This window comes from Rhinolophus hipposideros (genome assembly GCF_964194185.1).
Source record: "Rhinolophus hipposideros genome assembly, chromosome: 1".
Classification (NCBI taxonomy): Eukaryota; Metazoa; Chordata; class Mammalia; order Chiroptera; family Rhinolophidae; genus Rhinolophus; species Rhinolophus hipposideros.
The window spans coordinates 70,202,051-70,228,411 of NC_138047.1; the positions used below are offsets into that span (position 1 = coordinate 70,202,051).

The window sequence follows — 26,361 nt, forward strand, 5'->3', positions numbered from 1 at the left end:
CTCCCCAAGGGAGGGAGATACAGTGAAGATGTCTTAGATATCGATATCGTCTATACCCAAGGAAGAAGTGCCCCTTTCTCGGAGCAGATACAGCCTTGCACCAGGGAATAAGCCTTGGTGAGCAGTAGGATGAGTTTAAGCTCCAATCTTGCCTAACTCCCTGCGGCTTTAATATATTACATCAACAGCCCTAGGCCTGCCACATGGCAAGGAGAGGGCCTGGGAGCCAAACCCAGGCAGTGTGACCCGGAGGTACATGCTTAGGGATGATTCTCTGTAACCTCCTTACTTGTCTTTAATACAGGTGTCTATCACGCACGCAGAGGACCACAGCACAGTTTCCTCCTTTCTTCTCCTTCCTGCCACCATTCCGTTTCCTAGGCCTTTATGCATTTCCATCCCCAATGAATGAGAGAGCATGGACCCCGCCTTCACAGCACTCATGGAATTATAATGTCTCTAGAACATAAGCACTTACATAAGCCGTTGATGCCCATGGTGGTGAGTGCTAGTGGCGGGAGCGTACAAGGAGCCACAGCACACAGGGAGGGGCACGTGACCCAGAGGAGGCATCAGACAGGACTTCCAGGGGCAGCTTTGGCAAAGCTGGTCACTGCAGAAGGAAGAGCCGGAGCTCATCAAGAGAAGGGTGAGGGCGCAAGAGGAGGACTATGGAGGGAAGCAAACCACAGATCACAAGGGCCACTTCCAGGAGTTTGGACATAATTCTGGGGCTGAGGGAAACCACTGAATAGTTTTTAACAAAAACATGGCTATCAGGTTTGCCTTTCAGAAATGTATGTCTTCTAAAATAAAAATCCTGTATGCTCATGTAGTCATGTTTTTCATGACTTTAGAACTTTGCCTTTACTTTATAGTCACATTATATAAGAAGATCTTATCGGCTTTTTTTAAAAATAATTTCATACCATTTTCAAAAACATTTTCTAATCTTCCCCCGAAGGTTGACTCACTCTGGTCTCCAGACTACATTTGGCCCCCGACTGTCCTTCTCCATCACAGAATTTAGCATGATTCCATTGACATACCTGTTTCTGCAATGCTTTGTTTATTTACTGCTTCTCCAGTCTGCACATAAGCTCTGTAGAACAGGAACTTGGTCTGTCTTGTTCATGTAATAGTAAATATTCAACAAGTATTTGTTAAACAAATTAATAAATGTCCTCCAGCAAGTGATATCTAGTAGCTCCCAACAGACAGTCCTTGGGATCTGGCATGAGTCTAACCTGGGGCATGAGTTAGAAGCTCCCTACCTCTGAATGAGAGTTTAGAACAGGCTTTCAAGTTGTACACAGTTCAAACTCTGTTTCATGCAGCCTTCCCTGATGTTGACATTACATTGTCATTGTATTTTTTCTTAGGGAGTCTATGTCCATTCATGCCCTCATTTATGAATAAAGTAGAAATGATTGGAGATACTTGCCAGCCACTGAAAACCAGAGCTTTGGATGTTTCAGCAGAGGGATGCCCAACATCACCCTAAGTTTGGGAACACCATAGATCTGAGAAATCTTCACAAATCCATAGTATCTTAACATCTACTTACGTCTCATGTTTTGGATTTCAAATTGACTTACACGTTAGACCCTATCAATTCAATTCAACAAACATTTACTAAGTACTTGTATTTCTAGTCATTGAATCCAGTTCTGAATTAATCAGGGGTATTAAATAATTTGAATTAATTATTTAGCTGCTGTTATTAGTTTCCTATTTCTGCTATAACAAATTATCAAAAATTTAATGGTTGAAAACAGCAGAATTTTACTATCTTATAATTCTAGAAGTCAGAAGTTACATATTGTTATTTGTAGTAAGAAATATATATTTGGTCTTTGTCCCCATTCCTGGTACAGAGCTCCTAAAACCTTTGAATTGCCTAAATGATGAGAACAATAAAGGTGACTTCTGTTATGTCACTTTTGGAAAACACCTAAGGAGGGGGGCTCATTGCCAAGGAACCAACCTTGTGATTGGAGGGTTGGAAATTTTAGCCCCACCCCCTGACCTTCAGAGAGAGGAAGGGGGCCTGGAGATTGTGTTTGATCACCAATGGCCAATGCATTAATCAACCATGCCTATGTAATGAAGCCTCCATAAAAACCCAAAAAGATAAGGTTCAGAGAGCTTCTGGATTGGTGAACTTGTAGAGGTTCTGGGAGAGTGGAGTGCCTAGAAAGGACATGGAACCTCCAAGCTCTTTCCCGATACTTTACATTACGTATCCCTTCCATCTGGCTGTCCTGATTTATATCCTTTTACAATAAATCTAGGGTTTTTTAAAAATTTACAAATTAAGTAAATTGTTTATCTGAGTTCTGTGAGCCATTCTAGCAAATTAATTGAATCTAAGCAAGGAGTTGTTGGAACCTCCAAATCACAGCCAGTTGGTCAGAAGCACAGGTGATAACCTGGACTTGCGATTGACATCTGAAGGGGGGGAGGGGGAGTCTTGTGGGACTGAACCCTTAACCTGTGGGATCTGGACTATCTCCAGGTAGACAGTGTCAGGATTGACTTAAATTGTAGGATACCCAGCTGGCGTTGGAGAATTACTCGGTGGTGTGGAAAAAAAATACACATTGGAATTGGTACCAATATGTACTTTTGTGTGTAGAGGTCCAAATGTGTGTAGAGGTTCAAAATGAAAATTGGAGGGCTAAAAACAAGGGTTTGGCAGGGCTGTGTTGCACTTCTGGAGGCTCTAGGGACAAATTTATTTCTTGTCTTTTCCCCCTTCTGGCATCTGACTGTATTTCTTGACTCTCAGCCCCTTCCAATAGTTGCATCACTGTGACTTCTCCTTCCATCATCACATTTCCTTCTCTGACTCTCCCTCTTTCATGTGTAAGGACCCTTGTGATTACATTGGCACACCTTCACAATAATCTTTCCATCTACAGATCCTTAATGTAATCACATCTTCCAAGTTCCTTCTGCCATGGAGATACCATGTTGCCAGGTTCTGAGGAGGAGGATGTGGACTTCCTTGGCGCCATTATCTGCCAACTGCAGCTGTCATGTGGTGCTTATACCCCATTGGTTTAGAAAAAATGATGGGGGTTTTAGACTTAAATTAGACCTAATTCCAGTTCATTTCCACTGTTTCCTAGAAATGCAACCTTAGAAAAGTTACTTAATTTGTCTAAGCCTCAGTTTTCTCATCTGTCAAATGGGAAAAAAATATTACCTTACCTCATAAAGGTATAAAGTTTATAGGCAATAGTACTGTCTGCATCTAGTGAACACTTTAAAACACTTTAAAATCTTAGGGATCATAATAACTTTTCGTTGAGCAGACATTCCTGATAAGCATATCACTGTCTTTGAATTGGAGAGATTTTCAGAGGTTTTCCATGGTATTTCACTATTTTCTTAACAGATTTTGGTTAACTTAAAATTTTATAGTTTTCATAAAAGGAAGTTATAAAATACTCAATAAAAGTAAGTTCAGAAATAGTCACTTAGAGCAATACGAGTTTTCGAAAACAGCTTTTAATTCCAGAAAGAGTTTTATTTAATTTAGGAGCTAAGTATGCCTTCAGACATATTTTGAAAGTATATTGCTCCAATTCCGTGAGTTCAAGAAACCCCTTAGCTTTGGATGCTTGTGGTCTTCATGGAGACTACTTTCCTCTCTCTCTGACACATGCCAGAAATTGTTTCTGGACTCTTACTAAATATCATCCTGATATATTTAGTGCTTCTACTGTGAACACCCTACTCTCTTCTTGAAAGTGAAATTACCATAGAATAAAACTCATTTCCTGCTGCTGCTTTTCCAACTGACTTTTGGATAATCAATTTTGTATAACTTCAAAATGAGATGCCAATTTGCCATAAAATTTTTAAAAAGATCCTCAACAGCTGCCTGGACTTGCCTTAAGGCGAAGATCTATTATATCCTTCATTTCCTTTCTCCTTATTGGAGAGCAGTTTCTCCTGCTGCAGTAAAAGCTCTGTTTTCTGCTGACAACTGGCTCTGGGTGTCTCAACACAAACACTTAGGTCTGTGTATATATTTTGAAAATCTTGCCAGGACAAAAGAAACAATGCCTTTGTTGAGGCCACTCCTAGAAGCTCTGAGCTTTGAACAAGAACAATTTTTGGCTTACACACCTTTGTCATAAGAATTGCAAAACTAAAGGATGATTATTGAGTAATGAAGTAGGTTTCTAACAACATGGCAGAAATTCTGCATCTGATGATTGTCAATCATCCATTCATTCATTGCATGTATGGGCATTAAGTTCGATCGATATTGTTAAGTGACCAGAGTTTTTACCCATGATAAGTAAATGTTGAACCCTATGGCCACAAAGGAAATGTAGCTTATTGTTTTTACAGACTATATAGTTCCTGAAATACATGAGTTAGATTTTTTTACAATTAAGTTATTACTAATGCCCTAAAGGATTTAATCATTTTAAGTCTCCTTGCAGTAAATCTTTTTGTATAACCAATATGTTCTGTAACAGTAATTGGAGTAGTATTGACACAAGGAAAGGCAAACAGATCAATGGAAACAGACAGTTGAGGTTCAAATCCATGAAAACATGAAAACTTGATCTATATTAGAGGTGGCTTGGCAGATCAGCCACAGAAAGTCGTCTTTTCAATAAATGGTGCAGCCATTATTGGTTTTCCATATATGGGGAAAATTAGATTTATTCTTGACATTATACAAAAAGACTTATTTCAAGTGAAGTGGATAAAAATGGAAATGTGAAAAATAAACCTTCAAAAGTGCTGAATAAAATGTAGGAACATTTTTTTTATTACCTGGAGTAGCATAAAGTCTTTAAAATATCTCTCTCATACATACACAAAGAAAATCTCAATGAATTCTTCATTAAAATAAAAAGAAACCTAGGTTTATCATTTTTAAAAAGTGAAAAGACACAATGTGTGAAAAAATATTTGCAAAACATAAATCAACAAATCAAATTATTTTATACATAGTAGGTATATAATAGAAAAGAAACATGTATGTGGTACTATAAAAATATAATTTTAGTGGCTAAAAATATTTTTAAAGAAGGTCATAAATGTTTTCTATGAATGTATTACATATGAATTAAGTAAAAATTAAATTTTATTGCTATTTTCCATTGCACATGAAACATGAATATTTTTGAATTGTGGTTATGAGAAGCCTTTTATAATACTGAGATTTAATTCAAATTTGTTACTTAGAAAATCACAGATTAATAGTTGCTACTACCTCCTCCTTGTTTTATTCATGTAAATTCAAATTATTTCTATTGACACAAGGCTTCCTTATCCTTTCCTTCCTGTTGATTTCTGGGCACATGGTTGAACCAAACTGACTTAGGGTTCTCAAAACCACAATTTTATCATTAATAATTGTAACAACTATTTTAAATCACTTCCTGTGTGCTTGGCATTGTGCTAAGAACTTCCTATGGATTATCCCTTTTATTTTTTACAAACCTGTGAGATAAGTACTATTTTTAACATCCCACTTTACAGTTGCGAACTAAAACAGAGACTATGTAATTTGTTTACAATTAAACATCTAGTAATTTTTATTTTTTCAATGACTTTTTGTCTAGGAAATATAAAAACTGCCATCATTGCACTTCTCTGTGACATCTTTAAGTGAAGGAACTAAGTACAACAATTAAATAATGCTGCCTTCTCAAATACATTTGTTTGCTCAGTGTGACTTACTCTCTTTGCCTCACTGCTGATGGGCCTTAAGAAACATTGAAATTTCTGATTTTAAAAAAATATTAAGTAAAGCCAAGTTATAAAAATAATGTTTTCTAAGTTCAAATAACTAAAAGATGGACTTTGTGTAAAAGTTCATGTTTCAGATTACTTCTGAGTTGACTACAGAAATTAGGGGAAAGGATAATTATGGCTTATCCTACTCCTCCCCGACTTCTTCAGGTAGACAATCAAATTGAGCTCTTTTAACACTGGGCATTTCAAAAAAGAAAAGAGCCCGATTTAATGACGTGTACTACATGAAGAAGAATGAAGGAAGTGTCATGTGCCTCTATTCTCCACGTATTCTCCCCTGGGTTCATCTCATAAACCCCAGATACCGTGTTTCCCCGCAAATAAGACCTAGCCGGACCATCAGCTCTAATGCGTCTTTTAGAGCAAAAAATAAGACCCTTATATTAATTTTTGCTCTAAAAGACGCATTAGAGCTGATGGTCCGGCTAGGTCTTATTTGCGAGGAAACACAGTAGCACCTGTTGGCTAAATTGACCAGTTTATGTTGGTTTGAAGATGATCACTACCTTGAGGTCCATTCCTCCATTCCATCCCCACTCCAGTGCTCTCTGCTACCCAACAGCATGACCCTGCCCCCATGGGCTACCCAAACCTCCCCACTATCCAGCAACCTAAGGGTTAAGTGCTGGCGTAGCTAGAGCGTTCTGGATCCTTATCTTGAGCTACCATCAACATTCACTTTGATCACTTGGTGCCATGAGTTGTTAAATATGGTAGTTAGTATCCCTGCTTCTCCCATTCCTGATGGTGCATACCCTACCTTTGGTGATTGGTTCAAAAAAGGAAACCATGGGTTTGAATTAGGAACTAATGACAATCTGAATAAACAAGATGTGCACAACTCAGCCCTCAGATATTGCTTCTGCAAAGCCATTGTGTGGACGCACCCCTCTCTCCTGCACTGGCTTCCAGAAGCAAATCACCTAAAGATATTGGAGCCTCTTAAAATTCCCAGTTTTCAGTCCCAAAAAGGGTCCTGGGGCCACCAAGACTTCCTTCGTCATTAAGGTTTCTCATTCCCCACTAATTCGTCTACATTCAACTAAAGCCTAAATGGGGCTCTCTCTTTATTGCCTTATTTCTTCCTGACCCACTCCGAAGCAGGATCTTTATTATTAGTTGATCTGACTTATCTTGCACAGAAAGACACAATTTACTGATGTATACAAAGGTTTATCTCTGTGCATACCACAAACTAGACAGTAGTTCTCTCATACTCCTGGTTAGGGGAGATGATCACAGAACATTTTCTTTGGGAAATTCCTTAATCTCCTATCCTCATCTCTCAGGGTGTAATTATTTTCTTTTAAGTGAGATATCTCACAATTAATCAGAAATGAATAAGCTCTAATAGAAGAAGAGGCAGTTTTCTAGGATGACAAGAAACCTCTGTTGTGAGTGAAACTGCTGGGTGAAGACTCTAAAAGGCTCTGATGGTCTCAGTCTCAAGTGAATGAAAACGTTCCCTTACTGTGATACTTAAATTTGTGTCAACTAGTTATACTCTGATACCCTGTTGTTTGGCCAAGTAATAGTCTCGCTGTTGCTGTGAAGGTATTTTTTTAGATGTGATTGACATTTAAATCAGTATGCTCCATGATGTGGATGAACTTCATACAGTTGAAGGCCATAAGAGAAACGACTAAGGTCCCTTGCAGAGCAAGGAATTCAGCCTCTACTCTGCCTTCTCACTCAAGACTGCGACATCAACTTGCCCCAGGATTTCCAGCCTACTGGCCTGCCCTGCAGATTTCAGACTTGTCAGCCCCTACGGTCATGTGAACCAATTCCTTAAAATAAATCTCTCTCTCCCTCTTTCTCTCATCAATATATTCTATTGGTTTTGTTTCTCTGGAGATTCCTGACAAATACACTTCTCATAGAGAAATTGTTTATTAGAAAAAGGTGAATACTTTTTAAAAAAATTATGTCAAAATTTCTTGAGGTATGAAGTGTGAAGAATGTAATTTTTAAAATATCAATAAGTGGATTTTAGTTGTTATTTATGACATAAGATGACTTTTTTCCCTGTCAAAAAAGCCAGAACTAAACCGATTTAGCGGCTCAAAAAAGCATAGGCTTTAAAGATAGACTACCAGCACTGGACTCGAAGAATAGTTGATATTCTCAACTTGATCGATCAGCAAGAAACCTGGCTGAATATGTTTCTGGTAGTCATTGTGTGGACCCATTCCTCCTCCTGCACTGGTTCCCAGATGCAAATCACCGAAGGATGGATGTGGGAGCCTCTTAACATTCCTAGTTTTCAGTCACAGAAAAAGTCCTGTGGCCCTTGGCAAAGTATTCTGCTTGTGCTCTTCTCGTGCATTTATTGAGTCTCAAGTGGTGTATTTGTAGAGGCCAACCACTTAGACTGCAGTATATTTCTCATCCCTTATCGTCCCATACTAATGTTACTGCGTTTGGTCAATACAACCCAATCTGTGAACCTAGTATAGCTCTCTATTTAAGTCCTTTAGAAGTCTGTCAATAAAGTTTTCTAGATTTCTATATAAAGTCCCTGTATAGTTTGTGTTATGTTTATTGCTAGGACTTAATATTTTTATCACTATTTTTTGTCTTCACAATTACATTGTCTTGCTGTTTTTGCTGGTGAAAAATGACAAAATGACGTGGAGAGTTTCTTCTTTTTCTGTTTTTGAAATGGCTTGTGTAAGACAGGATGATTTCCTTATTTAAACGTTTGGTAGATGTCTCTAGTGAAGTCCTCTGGGCCTAGAGATGATATATATGTCCATTAGGTCAAATTTGTTAATCAGTAATTTGATCTCTTTTAATCTTACTGCATTTTTGTTTATTTCTACTATCAAGTTACTCATAGAACTCCCATTTTGACTTCCTATTCTTTCTTTTAATTCTGTCATTTTACTTTGTGCATTTTTATTGAGATATAATTGACTTATGTTAATTTAAGCTGTACAACATAATGATTCAATATATGTATGTATTGCAAAATGATCACCACATTGTGATGAAAACTTTTAAGATTTACACTTAGCAACTTTCAAATATACAATACAGTATTAACTATAGTCGCCATGCTATACATTTCATCTCCAGGACTTATCACTGAAAATTTGGACCTTTTGATCACATTCACCCATTCTACCTAGTCCCTGCCTCTGGCAACCACCAATCTGTTCTCTGTATCTATGTGTTCAGCTTTTTGTTGTTTAGTTTTTAGATTCCACTTATAAGTGAGATCATACAGTATTTGTCTTTCTCTATCTGATTTATTTCACTTAGCATAATGCCCTCAAGTTCCATCTTTGTTGTTGCAAATAGCAAGATTTCCCTCTTTTTATAGGTGCATAATATTTCATGCATGTGTCATAATTTCTTTATCCATTCATCCATCAGTTTACACTTAGGTTTTTTCCACGTCTTGATTATTGTAAATAATGCTGCAATGAACATGGAGTACACATATCTTTTCAAGTTAGTGTTTTATTCTCTGAATAAATACCCAGAAGGGGAATTGCTGGATCAGGTGGTAGTTCTATTTTTAATTTTTTTGAGAAACCTCCATACTGTTTTCTATAGAGCCTGCACCAATTTACATTCCTACCAACTGCACAAGGGTTCCCTTTTCTCTACATCTTTGCCAATAATTATTTCTTGTCTTTTTCATAATAATCATTCTAGTAGGTGAGGTGATACGTAATTGTGGTTCTGATTTGCATTTCCCTGATGATTAGTGATGTTGAGCACCTTTTCATGTATTTTTTGGCCATCTGTATTTCTTCCTGTCTATTCCATTCTTCTGCCATTTTAAATTAAATTATTTGTTTTGTTGCTATTGAGTTACATGAATTCTTTATATGTTTTGGATATTAACACCTTGTCAGATACATTATTTGCAAATGTTTTCTCCAATCCAGTAGATTTTTTTGTTTTGTTAATGATTTGCTTTAGTTTGATGTCCCGCTTATTTTCCTTTTGTTTCTTTTGCTTTTGATATCAAATCCAAAAACTCATTGCCAAGACTCATGTCAAGAGTTTACCATCTATATTTTCTTCTAGGAGTCTTATGGTTTCAGGTCTTATGCTCAAGTCTTTAATCCTTTTTGAGTTAGTTTTTGTGTATGGTGTAAAAGAGTGGTTCAGTTTTATTTTTTGCGTGTGGCTGTCTAGTTACCTCAATATCATTTATTGAAGAGACTGTCCTTTCCCCATTATATATGCTTACCTCCTATGTGTCTTTATGCCAATTCCATACTGTTTTGGTTGCTATAGCTTTGTAATATAGCTTGAAATTAGGGACCATGATGTGTCCAGCTATGTTCTTCTTTCTCAAGATTTATTTGGTTATTTGTATTTTTTTTTGTGTGTGTGGTTCTGTACAAATTTTAGGATTATTTTATTTCTGTGAAAAATGCCATTGGAATTGATAGGGATTGCTTTGGATTTCTAGATTGCTTTGGGTAGTACGGACATTTTAACAATATTCTTCCAATCCATGAGTATGGAATATTTTTGCATTTATTTGTGTCATCGTCAATTTCTTTCATCAATATTTTATAGCTTTTAGTTTTTAACCTCCTTGGTTAAATTTATTTCTAGGTATTTTATTCTTTTTGATGCAGTTGTGAATTTGATTTTTTTCTTAAATTCTCTTTCTGATAGTTCATTATTAATGTATAGAAGCACAACAAATTTTTCATATTGATTTTTTATCCTCGAACTTTAATTTGTTTATTAATTCCAAAAGATTTTTTGGTGGAGTCCTTGGGTTTTCTATATATGATATCATGTCATCAACAAATATTGAGTTTTACTTTTTTTTTTTCTGATTAGGATGACTTTGATCTTTTTTCTTGCCTAACTGCTCTGGTGAAGACTTCCAATACTATGTTGAACAAAAGTGGTAACAGTGGTCATTCTTTTCTTATTCTTGATCTTACAGGAACAATTTTCATCTTTTTACCACTGGATATGATGTTAGCTTAGGCTTGTCATATATGGCGTTTATTATGTTGAGGTACATTCCCTCACTTTATGCCTTTTGAGGCTATATTCTGAGGTGCATAGAAATTTTAAGTTGTTATATTTTCTTGGTGAATTAAATATTTTGTCTTTATCAAATAACTCTTCTAGAAATTTTTTTTTTTTTTTTGCTTTAATGTGTATATAGTTACATCATCCTGGGGACACTGCTAACATAGAAACTCCTTAATTTCCCTATACAACCCAGGTGGTGTGAACTTGGCCTGCAAATCCAGGCAAGGGCTGGCTTACCTATGATTCTCAACTTTATCGTGAAGGTGTGACCCATTGGCACCTCAACTTATTGTGGGGAGGATTTCCTATATATGATACCCTACACGGGCTCAGCTCTCTGATTTCTGTTCCATTTGTCTGGCAAGGCCATTAGGATACATTTGAAGATGTGAAATTCTTAAAGAAAGAGACATCAGCCATATTACTAAATCTATATAGATGCTGAAGTGAATTTTATTCTTCTTTGCTATTTAAATTGTGAATTGTATTTGAAAATAGAAGAATAGCAGACAAAGGCAGTGAATATACTTAAGTGCTATGTTTTTCCAATTATAGCTACAAAATATTTTTTTAATAAAAATGTTATTACATGACTAGCAAGTGGTGAGCTCAGGATTCAAATTCAGGCAGCCTGACTCCAGATCTTAAATAAGTCAGGTGGATACAATAAAATGTTGATCAAAATAAGTGCCTCCCTTCTTGATGGTAGAACCTGGCTATAGTTCTATCTACCATGTGCTTTTCTAAAAACACCTGTTAGAAAACCAAGATTCCACATCTGTCCTAACAATAAAAGCCTCTTTGATTGAGTTCTCTTCTTTGAAATTCAATAAGTCTGACTAAAATAATTCAAATATATTGTTAGAGAAATCTTTCATATTGTCAGTAAATATTTGATCAAAATGGTGATGTGTTCTCTTTAACATTACACAAATGTATCACTTAAATCAATAGTTTTTTTGATTCACAAAGCATATTCGTATCCTATACAGGATACGTGTGCTATATTTGGAAATTATTTCATTTTCTTTGCCCCATTTAAAACATAGTATATGTTCCCTTTCCAATTTTGTTTAAAACAAATAAACTGTGCATCATATTCTTAGGTTAATATGTTCCAAAGTTTCTGTTAAGGAATTTGAAGCTTCTCCAGTTCTTAATATTATCCTACAGTAAAACCTATCCTCAACCCTTATCTTCTTGCAGTGATTACTTTGCTTATGTTGCACAATAGTGCAAGTAGGTATAATTTTGAGAATATTCAGCACATTTATTTTCTCATCCATGACTAAGCCATTTTTGCGATTTTTCAGTAAGACTGTTCTTTACGATATTCTCTCTCTTTTTTTTTTTTTTTTGAATTGTGGAAACTTTGGTACTATTGGCTCTTGATCTAATGGTTACAAGAGAATATTTAATGGGTTGGTGGCAGTTTTATTGCCCCTTAAACATTTAATAGGTTTTCTGCATAATTTCTCAATGTGTTCTTATTTGTTTACTTTTTTACATTTTGGGTGTAAAATTGAAAACTTATGGTATTGAATTTTATTACATTGGCACAATTCCTCCTCTACAGTTATAATATATACTTCCATTATACTCTGATTTCTAGGGGCTAAAATATGAACTTAACAGTGCAATATGGCCTTGATCCATAAAGTTTTATATTTGGATCACTATTACAAATTGAAAACTTGTTCTTTACTACACTGATAAGATTGTACTTTCCTTTTATTTTGAGTATCATTTATTATAAATACTGGCAAAATCTTTATCATTATTATAAAAACTTATCATTTTTTAAAAAATCCAACATCAGTTTGATCGATTTTGTTTTATTTGCCTATGTTCTAATTGAAATGGACTGTGGTGGAAATTCAGGAAATTCAGATTCTAGTCATAACACTGCTGTTCATTTAGATGTTCTGTGATCCTGAGGCTCAGTTTGGACTAGGTAAGAGATTTCAAAATTTCTTAAGGCTAACTTAAGAAATTTAAAACAGAATCTTACAATATGAAAATCAGAGCACACCATCTGAAAAAGAGTAAAATATGTTATTCTTATTATGTTACTTTATAATTCCTGAATAGTTTTCCTTGATGGAACAAGTAAATCCTTACAAGAGACTGGATAGAGATTTTTCTGTTGTTTGAAATTATGATTTTTGCTCTTCGTGGCTATATAACTTAGAAGCACAGAAATTAAAAGCTTAGAAAGCAACTTTATTAACAATTTTTGCAGATCAATTTATAAAAACTTCCTATCAGTCTGTGTGCCACTGTCATTTCTATTGATATTTATATTAACAATTTAGTAAAAATAAAGATTAAAGAGGCAGTTTTCAAAAGTACATACTTTAAATGAGAATAATCCTAAATGATATTCTAAGAGCTTTTTATCTGGTATTTAGACTTTGTATAATACAAAGTGAACAAGCACAAGTTTCATATATGAGAAAATTCATTACAATTTCTTCCTCTGTCCGTTGGAAAAAACTCTGAAGCAACATGATGGCATATCTCAGTTGATTTCAGACAGGCTATTTCACACATAATTCAGAACCCACTGTTAAGAGACAGAATGACGTTTTGTTGTAGTACAGAAAAGCTGAGTGTGAATGTCCACTTTAATTTTCTGTTCACACGCCCTGAAGTCTAGTTTGGACCAGCATCCACTGATGTTTTTTGGCACTTGCCTTTCAGTGACCTAACCCCAAGCTTCATCTGTGCCGTACAGCCTTTCCCAGCAGGAGGTCTTTTCATCAGCTGCCCTCCCTCTGGGAATAACTCCCTCTACCCATGTAGGTTACCTGGGCAGTCTACCCGGGCTGTGCCTCAGAAACCTCTTTATTCCCTTTCCTGTTCTTAATTTCCTGGCAAAACTTGAAGTTTGCAGTGACTTACTCTTTCCCACTGGTTGTTTCAGATCCATTCGTGCTCCTGCTGTTTTGCGTGGTAGTCCACAGCCCAAACCTTAGCCCAGCCTCGCCTTACCCAGGTCTTCCAACCCCTGTATTGCTCTTGACCTGGCCCTGGCAACCTCGACTCACCCTGCTGTCCCCTCCCTATCGAGAAATGGTGTTTCCTGAAGTGTAATGTCCATTAAATCACCACCACTTGTAATTATGGTGTCGCTTTTTAAGTTGAGTGAATTCTAAATGAAAGATGAATTTATGTTTTAAAGTCACAGTGGTTTAAGCTGGAAGTCTTCTTTTAATCCAAAGGACAGGACACCCACAAAAGTTTTTTTTTTTTTTTCCCCTGCTGGTCTCCAAATCAGCAAAGATCTTTTGAAAGCTTGCATTTCCATGACCATGTGATACAAGTCCTCTTTGGATGAACTTAACCAGTACTCAGGTAACATTCTATCTTATGTGTACACGGAATTATTTGTTATTTAATTTAGTATTTTTAGTCTTGATGCCTTAATGAATAATTCATACACAATTGTAGGATTGAAAGAATCTTCAGTTTATGTACGTGGACATACATCGGAAAATACTAGAGTAACTTATTTCTCTAGTAATTTATTCTTTCATTGTTTGATGAAACAACATTTATAAGGCATTTATGTTCTACAGGATTCCATAAGGGAAAAGTTTACAATCTAATGAACAGGTCAAAATAATAGAAGTTTATACAAATATATTTTTTTCACATCTGTTAAAAAACAAAATTCAATGGAGTAAGTTTGAAGCTCTATCTGGCTTTAATTAAGCGATTCATGAATTGGGCAGCATCCCATCTAGCAACTAAAAGGGCTCTCCTGATTCATGCAGTGCTTAATTAAAGCCAATCAGATCTTCACATTTACTTGGTTGAAATTTTGTATTTTAACAGATTGGTGGCCACATCGAAACAGACACGAACTTCTAATGGCATTTGGGGACAATGAGAAACACAGGCGTGGTGCCCTCAAATCCCATTTTGAGTTCACTGTCTTTCTTGCTGTTTCTGAGGGCCTTTGGTAAGTTCCTTTCTGTTTGAGCTCCTCTTTCTTTGTGTTCAGGCTCCTGATCTCATTGGCTTTCCTTTATAAGGCAGATCAGCTTGAGGTGCTAGAGAAGTCTACCTAAGACAACTAGGTGGGTATAGGGATAGACATGGAGTCAATTCCCTATAGAGAAGTCTTCACAGAGCCAGCTGGTAGATGTCTACCCAGAGCCAAGCCCCTACGCATTCAGACAATTCCCCAGATGGACCTGCACCCTTAGCTTTGTCCCTGGATTCCACGTTGGTAACTGCTGAGTTTAGTCTGCTGTTCCCATTTGTGTGAAATTAGCCCCCTAGATTCCACGTTGAGAACTGTGGGTGGCAGCTGCAGTTCTCCATTTTGATTGGAATCAGTTGATCATCCCATTCCTTGCAATGTGTTCAATCCTTTCGCCAATCCAAGGTTCCATGGGAATTTTTGATGACTGGCCACAGTTGGACTGGGTCCAGCATTGGACTGGGCCCAACAGGAGGCCTCATATGAATATTAAGAAACAGGATCATTTATGTCCAAATAATTAAGTGTACCACCTTCTGGCATACTGAAGGTGTGTACTGAAGGCATAATGGCTTATTATGTTTACTATCTATAGTCCCAGAAGCTGCAAAAACAGAGGGTGTCAAAAAAATATATATACATTTTAAGAAAGGAAAAAACTGCATTAAAATCGTAATACTCGATATGTATCAATGACAAAAGATGAATACAAGCCATGTTTGACTTCTGCAATTACAAGAGGTGCTCAAAGTGGTTACCATCAGCGTCTAGACACTTCTGATTATGGCAAACTATTGCTTGAGCAACGTTAACAAGCAACGTTAACAAATTGTCCACTTGTGTACATTTTTTTGGCACCCCAGGTATTTGCAAAGGAGGTAAATTTTGCTGGAGACAGCCTAGAGTTGCTTGGCCATTGTGAGGCACTTTCTAGTTAGATAAAATAATTTAACAAATACACTTAAATGTAAAGGATTCCCCAATTGAGCAAACAGAATGAGAACTGGCATGCAGAAGCTTCCAAAAAGGTTTCAAAATTTCAAAGTAGCTTCAATGAAAAATTGCAAAAGGCTAATGAAAAATTAAAGAGATAAGAGGTACCTAAGACAAAAGGCAACAGGACAGACTTGATCACTGATGTAACTCCAACTGGTTCCCTCTAACTTCTATCTTCCTTTCCATTCTTCAAAAAACAGTTACATTTTTAAAATAAAACAATTTGAGGCTACAGGCAATCTTTTGCTGTTATCTTTCACTCCAAAGTCAAAGGCTGACTTAAGTGCCATAATTAGAATTTCTTAAACCCCGGGAGGAGTCTCAAAAATTTTTGTAAATGGATTATCTCCTGGGGCCAATGAGAGAAAACTAAAATTTTACATTATCCCTTCCTATCCAACTCCAAACCAATTGGTTATTGATCTTTTTTCTCCCAGGATAGCTATTGCCTTCTAGTTTTAATCTATCAGTTCTTTCTTTTGGCAATCTTTAAGAATGACTCTGGATCTTTGGAAGGTAGTAATCTTTGTGCCATCTAGGGTTTATGGGGTTGTTTAATATTGCCAGAAATATTTACTCTTTGTCCTGGCTAAAACCTGACAAAATAGTTGAAAGAATTTAATAACTTTTGATCAGAAATTTGGCCAAATTGGAAGCTGAGACTGAGAGTTTCATTTTAGCATTGAGGTAAAAAGAAGATCCTATGGAAAACGATTTTTTTTAAGAAAGAGGTGTCATGCGGGAGACCCTGCTCGCTGCGCCATTTGTCGTGCTGGGCGGCCTGCGGGGTCTCTGCTCCCGCTCCCCACATAAGAATGCAGGATGTGGCTAGGCGGAAAAGAAACACCCACGGAGCCATAGGTAGGGGAGTCACACCACTATAGTCTCATTGGAGGCTGGAGTCACATAACCTGCAACCTGCTGTCCGCTTCTCTGCCTGCCAACCAACCAACTCGCCTCTCGACTCCGGACTGACTCTCCAACCAGTGCAGCCGTGGCAGTTATATCAGTGGCTAACTGGCTAACTGGTTACAGCTGAGGGTCAACTAGCCACAGCTGACAGCCATCTACTACCCGAGCCAGCACTTTTCCATGTGAGGTGGAGAGCCTGGAAACTGCTTTATGGGGCTCTGTGGACTCTGTTTACCACAAGAGGTAACGTAGTTAGATACATGGATCAACTTGTTATTACCAGAGAGAAAGCTTTTCTCAGTGGGTGTCCAGGTTCTTGGCATCTTGAACAAAGAATTGGATGAGACATAGAAATAACGTAGTGAAAGAGTAGTTTATTAAAAGAGATAGTACACTCCAAAGAAATGGGAGAGGACTGGAGCAACAGAGAATGGCTCAAGGACTCTGACTAACTAGGCTCTGGAGTTTTTTATCCCTTTTTCTCTCAAATGGGCTGTTCCTTTCCGGCGTGGGAGAATTGATTGACACCTGGGCTTGACAAGAAGCTATTACCTCATCTTTTCAGACTGCACATGTTTCTTCCCAGAATTCAGTCTGTTATAATGATATTTATGAACTTCCAGGCATATGTATAATAGAAGGTATAATGAAGCCCAGGAGAAATGAAGGTCATAGTGGCCTTTACTGTGCAGGTGTGAATGATGGGTTTAATCTAGTTGGGTATTTTGTAACCATCTGTTCCTCATAGGGGTAGATAATTACAATGAAAAGGGGAGGTTTTGGGCAGATAGGGGAAATCTTTTGGGTGGTTGCATTCTGTGGATTATAAAGAGACCTGATGCCTATCTCTAACTGCTTGCCTTGTTTTCCCCTTGAGAGACGTCATCCCCATAAAATCTGTAGGGGAAGTTGAGGGATAGAAGGTCTTTTCTTCTGTATCTGCTTCCCACTGGACAGGAGCACAGAGCTGTCCCTACCTATTGGGGGATTCATGGAACTCTCACCCTGTCTTATCTCAGATAAGAGGAAGGGGGCTCAAGATCCGCCTGGAAGAATGCATTGGCTTCTTTGGTTGCGACTGGTAACCTTGCTGGGGCACTCTCCGCATCCCCAAGGCCCCTGAATGAGAAAAAATAGATTTTAATTAATAAATCATTAGCTCTATAGAGCCTTTGACCATTCAATCAGTCATTCAGGTGTTGTTAATTGTTGAGGAGTTAGGCCCGGAATGGATAGGAGAAAACATTAGACTTCAGTGATTACAATCAACAAGTATGAATCACAAGTTTTAGAGTAATTATCTAAAGCCGGGGTAGGAGATTTCTATGATTCAGGTTAAAAACAATATTATTTATGATTAAGAAACTAATAGAGTTAAAACACTAATGAAAGAAAACTTAGAGTTTCTGTAGCGAGAAGCCCTTTCGTTTGGCCTGTATCACTAAAAAGTCATTTGGGTAGAAACCCAATTCTTTGAGGTATTAAAAACAGCTGTCCTTGTTTTACAAATGCAATTTTTACAAGACCAGAAGTGTGGCTCCAGAAGCAATTCGAACCCTTCTGAGGCGGGAGATGCATGTTGACCATCACCAAGGTGCAGAGGCCCTCGTTGATTGGATCAAAGATGCTATTCATGGAAGGAAGTTCCTAACGCTGGAGCATTTTCAGTTTCAAGCTATTTAAATAAGACTTTTTCCATCTTTCTCCCTTCCTCACTGCTTTCTTTAACCTGGATGGGACACACTAAAGGACATGAAATAGAACTGAAGGCATTCTAAAATGACAAACCACATGTGGAAGATGTGCACAGCATCCACAGTACCAGCCCTCAGTACCTGGTGGAGAAGATCATTCAGACACAAATCTATGAGTCCAATCACTCAAAAGAGGGGTGTTTTGGACTTATGGCTGAACCTGTAGTTGGTAAAGCCATGGAGCTAAGGTGTATGAGTAGTGTCTATGGGGACAATGTAAAGCCAACCTCCTTTCTGTGTCTGATCTTGAAGAATGAGAACCCAAGAAGGATATCATTGTGGAGTTCATCAGAAATGAAGATTTCAAGTATGTCTGCATATTGGGAGCACTTCACATGAGGCTCAGGCGGTGCAATTGATTGCTACAAGTGCTTGGAGCCTCTGCACAACGACTGTTGAAAGATTAGGAGCCAGAACTGAAGTGGGGAGTTTGCACTGAGGCAAGCAGATGAGTTTCTTGAGGCCCTACGGCACAGTGTGTCTGTGATATCATTCTGCCCCGGCTACAGAAACGGTATGTGGTAGAGGAAGCTGAGCAACGGGAGCCTTGGGTTGATGCTCTAGAACAGGACACACATGATGTGCAGTTCAGCAAAGAGGAGGAAGGGGAGGGTGAGAAGTTGGAGAGGGTACGATCACCTGATCACTGCTGGCGAAGCTGGGACTTGGACAATCCCTGGCACTCGCCCACACTACGCTACAGGAGGAGTAAGAGCGGGTCTCCCAGAAGGCTGTCAGCCTCCCCAAAGCAGGAGCTCTTCTCCTCACAGAGAAAAGCATCCGAGCAAGAGTCCAAGATATCACCACAGCAGGTCCTGAAATAGAGAACACAGGTCCCGCTCCAAGTCCCCCAGATCATTACCATAGCACAGACACAATCTACTTGAAGTCTCCTGAAAGAGCTAAGAAAAGCCACAGGAAGAGCTGGAGAGGGAAAGAATTATGGATTCAGTTTGGTTTTAGTCCTAATGGCCTCCTGCATACATGAAGGCATCTTTCTATGTGAAAGGATTAAGATCTACTCCCAAGGCAGTTGTGAGAATAATTTAGGGTTTTGGTTTTGTTTGTTTTTTCACCTAAACGTTTTTCTACTTTATTTTTTTTTAATGAAAGAGGTGCTGAGTTTTGTATCTCTTTTTGAATTCTAACCCACAAGTTTGAAGGATACTGCTTCCCAAGGGCTGCTTTTGACCCCTTTGTACAATCAACCTTGACTGTGCTCAAATTTATGAGGGTAGAGAGAATTTGAGGGGTGGAGGGTAAAACAGGCAAGGAGAAGATGTGGCCACCTAGTGACCCATTTGTTATATCCTAAAAAACCCCCAAAACAAAAACTAAAACTAAAGATAAATTTGGTCTGTCAGTGAACATGTTCCATGCCACTCTGAGACTTTTTTTTTTTAATAAAAAAGCAAATGTTTTTAGAAATTATAAAAAAATTTATAAATTTGCCAAGCCACAGAATGCTAATATAAAGGACAGCTCATAATTGTTTATTTCTTAGTTTTTACTAGAAATTAATATTTTTAAAGGTTAAAAATTATGTTATTGAGGATACTGGAAATAATAAAAGGGATGACTGTGCAAGGAGAGTAGGATATATTTTGGGCTAAGAAACGGTAAGAAATGAAGATGCATTTTCATTAAGGAAATGAAAGTAGTTTTGTCGTAGTTGTTTTAGAATGGGAACAGAAAATTTTACCTTGTGTAATGAAGCTAGCTAAAATTGAATTATTGTAAGAGTTTAAAAAATTAAGCATTAATATCAATCATGGACTTATGTAAAACCAAAACTTTTAATTTTCTTTCTTCTAAAAGAAGAAAGTTTTCTTGAATTGTAGGTCTGCTCCTGATAAGAGATTATAAAAGGATTTTCTTTGAGTAATCTGCCAAGAAAGCAAAGATTCTGTGTTTTATCAAAATAATTTTGTTTTTTTATGTTGTTTTAATTGGGTCTTTTACTTAAGAAAACTGAATCTTCTCATAGTAAATGCTAACTTGTATTGGTCTCTGAAATCCTTTATTGTCATTTTGGTTAAATAGATAATCAAGTATTCTTTCATAATAACCTGTGATCCTTATTTAATCAAGTGTCCAAACCTTTCAATATTTTTGACAAACCTCCCAAAATCAGATTCTAAAAGGTCTTTTTTAAAAACTCCATAACAACTTTGAGAATTCCCAGAGGGCCCCTAGAAAATCTCAAAGAACTTGAGTCTCTCCTTATAAAAAAGGGATATGTTCAACTAATTAGACATGTTTGATATGTTAAATTACAAGGGAAGCATTGTCAAATAAGAAGTAACACTGAGCCTTCTTTATGTTGTATTCGTATAAGCATATAAGCGTTCCAAAAATTATGTGAAATTCCTGGAAGTCTGAGATGTCCTGACATAAGATATCTGTCATCACAATGAGGCACACACTAGAAGGACTGGGCCTGGCTATCAGCTTGTAGCACATGTGAATGAAATTCATTCTGCTCCTGCAAAAGTGACCCCTAATTGCCAGACTTCTGCCACCCTGATGTCCTTGTAAACATGGCAACAGTCTGCTCCTGAATCCGAGAAAGATGCGTAAACAATGGCTGTAAATTAAACAAATAGTTAGGGCTATGAGAAACCCAAGACAGCAGATTGATTCCTCCAAGCTCCGTGGCCTACTCTAGTTTTTTGGTTTTTGCTTTCCTTTATTTACTATAGTGCATTAAAGTTGGGCTTCATTGAACTGTCCAACTTATGGATTACCACTATGTTTTTGTTGTTGTACGTGGGTCTTATGGAGGGGTTGAAACCTTCTTTTGCTGTAAGGCTGATACCCTCTCAGTGGCTTAAAAGCTGTTAGAAAATGTGTTTTCACTCTGCATAAGATAGTCACCATTAGACCAATGTATATTGGTATATAACCTTTGTTATCTTATGTTAGTATGACCAGATACTGTTAGTCTTTACTATTTTATGCTGAAGCCTATTATTAACAGGTTAAGGAAGATATCCCAGATCCCAATTCAAAGGACTCTTGGTTATAGTCTAGAGCCTGGTATTCTGGAAGCTTAGTCAGAGAAGCATAGCCTGCAAGCCCAATTGAAAGAGACCAGGTACTCCTGACTGTTGCAAAACTAGAAGGGACTGAAACTTGGGTGTGCATCTCACAGCTAAAGTTGGCTCCACCTTCTGATTCTTCACACCAGCTGGAGACCTCCAGATAAACAGACTAGGAAGAGAAGTAGCTGACATCAGTGTAGAACACTTCTGCCCAAAATGCCTGATCAAGACTTTCTACCTTAGCTAAACATGAAACACTTTCTTCCTTTCTCTCCCTCTCTCTCCCTCTCCCTCTCCCTCCCTCCCTCCGTCCCTCCCTCTCTCTCTCTCTCTCTCTCTCTCTCTCTCTCTCTCATCCATATCTCCCAGTTCATTTCTAAATAGGTGTGGGGGTAACCACTGGAATTTAGAACAACTTTTTATTTCAGGTTAGGAGAAAGCCTAACTGACCCCTGCCTTGATTGGGCAATTGTGCCCTGACAGGATTCACCCTTGTCTGTAATGGTTATCATTCTCCTTGAGACCATGTATGCCTAAATTGCTGGCGCACAGCCAGGCAATGTCACAGAGATTAACTGTGCCCCTACATGTTCTAGAAAGGACAGACCAGCAGGTTTTCCATGATTCAGGGTTTGCTATCTCTGGCAGAGCCCTATTTTCCTGGTTAGGAATTGATACCAATGCGATTATGATCAGAAACTTTTCCTTAACTGCAGGAGTCACCACAGATTCCTTTGCTAAGGCATTAGCTGCCCAGCAAAGATCCTTAGACTCTCTGCTGAGCAAGACGGTGTCTGTGCTATGGCCAACACCTGCTGTACTTGGATCAACACTTCTGGGGAAGTTGGAAGTCACTTACATAAGATCATTGAGCAAGCTTAAAAGGGTGTCTCCTTACAATGGGGACTTACTTTGATTGGTTTAAGTCTTGAGGACTATGACTCCGAAGTTTGTCCTACTCACAGTTACCATAAAAGTCTCCCTGGCATGTTACAGTCACTCAAAAGCTTTAAATGCATGGTCACAGCTGCTAATTGCCAAGCAAATGCTCTCCCTAAGACTGAATGTCAGAGAGCACAAAGAGAATGATTGATGTACAGATTATGAACCTGGAACCTGGAACCATGACCTGTGAATGTCACAAAGATTAAGCAAAAAGATGATGCCACACTGGAGTTCAGCAGAGCAGCAAGTGACATTAAGGCCTCAATTTTTGATCTCATCTCTCAGTTAGACTGAGTATGGTCAAAAGGGTAGAATGGTTAAAGAGTAAACCACAGGCCCAAAATGGTGTCAGTCGTGCTGCAAGCCCATGATACCAAACCTAGATTTGATACCTGATCTAACTGCAGTTTCAACCTCTCCCAGAAACGTAATCTTAATCATTCTGGAATTTCCTGATCAACACTAGTGATGTAATCTGCCTGATAAGATCCTCTGCCTTCCCCCAGGGAAGGTGTTGCCTGAAATAACTCACTCTTTTAACTTCTTGTTCCCACCCTAATCCACTTTTTAAACTATTTTGAGTCCCATCCTTTTTCTGCCTATAAAAACCTTCCATTTTGTACAACTCATCAGAGAGTCCTTCTAATCGCTAGATGGGATCTGCCCAATTCATAAATCGCTAATTACAGCCAGTTAGGTCTTCAGATTTACTTGGTTGAATTTTGTTTTTTAACACTTCCTTACATGTTTATCATATATGTTTATTTGTCTTCTTGCAGTAATGACAAAACCCCTTTTAAATATAGTGTTTTCTCTAAATTGTGAAGTGTTTTATGGTATCATTCCACATAAAAGCTTCAGTTCTTACACTGTAGAGTATTTTACCTTAAATCCTAAACATTCTTGCTTGTGAACAGAAAATTAAGAAGCAGGATCCAGTCAAGCCCTTCCAATTGCTTTTGGAACAGGTGCTGGGGCAAAGCTGTGAAAACAGAAAGCTGAGCACCAAGAATTCCTATGGCCTTCCAGAACGAAACAGACAAAACCAAAGGGTGGTCCCGCGTTCACTGCCAAATGACATAGCTTGCTCTAATCACTGTATATTTTGAGAGCAAACGCACTGGAATAACAAAACTTTTTTCTTTTATTTTTACATTTTGAAAAATAGGTATTATGACAGTTGTGAGAATTTTCTGTTAGAAAGAAATTATGTGGAGGGCTCTGAAGCTGTACTTTTTCATTAGGGAAGCCAAAGAAGGCACAGGTCCCTGATTCTGTAGCAGAGTCTCCTCACACCTGGGAGGGTTTCTAGGAAGACCCAGGGAGGGGTGTCTCATGTCTCCTACTCAGTGCTCCTCAGGTTGGCCACCTCACTGGGGACTCTGACCCCTTCTGGTGCTCTGACCCCCTGGGTCCCCCCCCACCCCCCCAGTGCTGTTGGAGCCCTCTGGGTCACAAAGCTGCAGTGACTGAGTGCTCACGTCCTCCCAATCTTGTTTTGCTCCATTGACCAGTCAGTCAGCATCTCTGGTACTCAATTTCCTTATTTGAACATAGGATAGATAACAGACCCAACTACTCCACAGGGTCAAATAAAAAATAGATACAAATGTACTATTAAAAGCAGAAACCTAAGGTGTGAAGGTGCGTATTTAAATTTGCACTGTGAACTGCCAGTTGATATAATATGTGCTTAGAAGTTTGAGAGAGAACTAGAGAGATTATGAGCACAAGACAGGTATTCGTTAAGAAGAACTATAAGAGAAGTAAGACCAAAATAAAATAAAAGTAAGAGGAAATTAAAGTGGAAAATGGACAAGAGTCAGAAATGTGAGCTGAGCTCTAACACTGTTTACAGACAGGTTGGTTACAAACAACAAAAACAAACTCTGGGTGACTGTACTGGAGTCAAAAAAGCAGACAAAAGCGAGGGGCTCGGAGTGTCAGTACAGTAGCAAGAGGAGAGAATTTATAAGTGATGTGGGGGCAGCAAGCACATTATACACTCCTTAAACAGGAGCCATTTTTATCTCTTCACCTTGTACAGACAGGTACTTAATCCGGTGCAATAATGATTATTAAATATTTAAATAAAGTCTTAGACTCTACACAGTGAAAAGAAATATACTTCCGGCAATTGTAAGACAAAGAGAAGAAAAATATCATTTATCAGAAAGATATTGATCAGTTCCCAAAGATCGAAGGAAAAACAGAAGGATCAGATCTGATTGCAGGAATGACTAGAGAGTCTTTTCAGGGCCCCAGTAGTGGCAGCTGACGTGCAGAACACTGACCTAGCACTGCCTTTTATTTCCTCTCTCCTGGAAGAAACAGAGATCTCATGTTGGAATTTCATAATTTCTTTGAACGTTTTCTGTTGAAGTAATTTAGACTTAAAGAAAAGTTGTGCAAATAGCACTGAGTTCCGGTATACCCTTCACCCAGCTCCCCCTGATGTGAACCTCTTGTATAACCCTAGAATGAAGATCAAAACCAGGAAGCTGACATTGATGCAATACTATTAAGTCAATGACGGAGCTTATTTGGGTTTCACCAGTTTTCTCAGGTTGTGTTTCACTTGATCAAAATCCAATCCAGGATTCCACATTGCATTGTCATCTCCTTAGCTTCCTCCAGTCTGTGAAGTTTTCTCAATCCTTCCTTGTTGTTCATGACCTTGAGACTTTTGAAGAGTACTGGTCAGTTATTTTATAAAAGGTTTCCCCATTTGTCTGACCTTTTCAAGGATTAGCTTGAGGTTATGCAGAAGTGATGTTGTGCCTTTCTAGGAGCATCGCATCAGCGATGTCAGATTGTCTTCTTACTTGTGCTCTTAACTTTGCTCATTTGATTACTGTGGTGTCTACCAGGCTTGTCTACTATAAAATTACTACGTTCTCTTTGTTATTAAAAAATACCTTGTGAGGAGATACTTTCAGAGGACGCAACTATGCTCTTTTTCACTCTACTTTTGTTACTAAATTTGACCTCTATTTATGGTTCTTGCCTTCAAACAATGTTTGCCTAATGGTGATTTTCTATGTTTCCTACTTCTTTTCATCATTTATTAAGAATTCTGTGATTTCTTAATATTTGATCCATGTGTGATAATAATACCCATATTCAGGAAAACAATATTTTTACAACGAAATTTGGCTTATTGAAATCCAGGTTGATTTACTGAGGCTTCTTAGAGTTAATCGCTCCCAATTAGTGCCTTATCTACCAATTTACTGAATGCCTCCAACGATTTCAGCCTGATTAGATTCCATTTAAAAAAATCATAGAGAATCTGGGAATATTGGATAACTGCTCTGTGACAATTAAAAGACGTGTAGTTAGGATTATTTGGCATAATGAAATGAAAACCACAGAATTAGAAAACTTATGGCTTATCATCTGACTGAATCAAATGATGTTTGTTTAAATCAGTTAATTGTTCAGATTTGGTTGACATGGTGTGGGAGGAATTATTTTAAAATTAATAAATGTAAAAAGGATGTATATTTTAAGAAACCAGAGTATCAACTGTAGGAATTGTTGTAAAAAGAACCAGCTCTCAGTAAGTGTGGGGAGACTTTTATGAAATAATTTGCCACCATTTTGATAAAAGCAGAAACTGCACAGAGGCTCCAAGCTCCAGCCTCTAAAGTCAGGAACAGCCCTGGGGGAGAAAAATTAAGAGTCTAGAGTAACCAGAAGGTGTTAAGGAGGCAATAAAACCTTTTCCTCTACATGGCAGCCAGGAACTGGCTGAAGGAGAAGGTGCCAGGGGCCATGAAAAGGTCCAATAACTTGAACCTGTGGCATTATTTCAGATCACAAAATTTAGTTAGTATAACTGATAAACATTTTGCAAAAATGAAGTAAATATTCCTAATTTATAGGGTCAAGGGGAAAATGAAAT

The 26,361-nt window shown here is 37.9% G+C and overlaps 1 pseudogene across 1 annotated transcript; it reads left to right on the plus strand.

The window, feature by feature from the left end:
* Positions 1-489: 489 nt before the first annotated feature.
* Positions 490-19,332, plus strand: LOC308499384 (pre-mRNA-splicing factor 38A-like; annotated as a pseudogene). Its single transcript has 3 exons — positions 490-649; positions 14,653-14,779; positions 18,522-19,332. The product of its transcript is annotated as a pre-mRNA-splicing factor 38A-like (transcript).
* Positions 19,333-26,361: the final 7,029 nt, after the last annotated feature.